Source organism: Amphimedon queenslandica, unplaced genomic scaffold, assembly GCF_000090795.2.
Source record: "Amphimedon queenslandica unplaced genomic scaffold, v1.1 AMPQUscaffold_13328, whole genome shotgun sequence".
Taxonomy (NCBI): domain Eukaryota; kingdom Metazoa; phylum Porifera; class Demospongiae; order Haplosclerida; family Niphatidae; genus Amphimedon; species Amphimedon queenslandica.
The window spans coordinates 163,819-165,537 of NW_003546436.1; positions in this window are offsets into that span (position 1 = coordinate 163,819).

A 1,719-nucleotide genomic window follows, 5' to 3' on the forward strand; every position below is an offset into this window, starting at 1 on the left:
AGGAGATCATGAAGAAGCTGTTCGCTTACTACCATTATTGGAGGAACAGAATAAAATTAGAAGAAGCTTTTGGTGGGATAATACTAGTTTACTTCATGTGTCTTCACACAATGGCTGGTTAGATGTTACAAAAGATCTCATCACTAAATATCACTGTGACCCACACGAAAGAGATGGTGGAGGTTGGACTTGTCTTCATTGGGCTGCACGATGGAATCATGTTGATGTGATGAGATATCTCATTGATGAGTGTCACTGTGATCCAATGGCTATTGACGGGGACGGGTGGACACCTCTTCACTATGCTGCTCGTTGGGGTAAATCTGGAGCTGTTGAATATTTACTATCAACTGGTAAATGTGATCCATTGGCTAAAGACAATATGTGGAACACACCATTTAGTATAGCTAAGAAGTATGGTAATACTGATATTCTTTCTGTCTTTAAGAAGTTTGGTGGCATAAAATCATCTCATCCAATTGATTCTTATGTTAACGTCCTCCTTGTGGGTAATCCTGGAGCTGGTAAAAGTACTCTTAGTCACGTCATCAAGGACACAGCTACTGGTTCTATTGTTCTTGGTTCCTTTAGAAATGTTGGAGGGGTAGTGGCCTGTACTGCTGGCATCATTCCTTATAAACTGCAACACAGAACACTGGGTAACATCATTCTTCATGATTTTGCTGGTCATTCGGAATACTACTCCAGTCACAGTGCTGTGATTGAGAATCTGTTACATGGTTCTGGTGGTGTGTTCCTAATAGTAGTCAATATATTAGAGAAGGAAGCAGTGAAACAGCTTTATCAGTGGCTAACAGTTGTGAGAAATGAAGCACAGAAAGCTCTTAATGAATGCCATGTTATTGTAATAGTCAGTCATGTGGATGAGATATTCACAAATCCTTTTGAAAGGAGAAGGAGAAAAGAAGAAATACAGGAGATTATTGGAAGGGAAAGGTGTGATAGTATGTTCTTAGATTGTCGTAAGCTTGGTGGGAGTGGTGTGGATTCCTTCTTTAATAAGTTGTGTAGTGCCTGTGAGTCGATTCGTAGTACAAGTGGAAGGAATTTGAGTCTTTATTGTCACATGATGTATGGTCTACTGGAGGAAAGGAAAGAGAATATACTGACCCTCTCTGATGTAATGTCTGCTGGTGAGGACAATGATGATTACTTTATACCAGATAAAAGAGAAGACGTCTTGGATGTTCTTGATTCGTTGCACTCAATTGGTTTGATGAGTGTTCTTAAAAGTGAAGAGAAGGTATGGGTTGTTGTGAATAAGGGTATACTACTAACTGAGGTGGATGGGATTCTCTTTGCTCCAGAGACATTCAAAGAACATGTTGACATTGCTAGCAATACTGGTATTGTTAGTGTGTGTGGTCTGACTAGACTCTTCCCTAAATATGATCCTGACATGTTGATTCGTTTTCTAAAGAACATGGAACTCTGTGAAGAAATTAATCCATCTTTCCTAAGAATCACAAACCTCCATGAGTTAGGAGTGGAAGAGGAGGAGGAGGGAGGGAGAGAAAGAAGAGGAGAAAGGTTGTTGCACTTTCCATGTCTTTTGTGTACTGATAGACCTGATGAGATGACTAGTGAAGTGTACCAGTTCGGTTGGTGTCTACAGTGTACTAGTAAACATGATTTCTTTCCTCCTCGATACTTCCATGTCCTCTCATTACGTCTTGCTTACAAAATGGCTCTACCTCA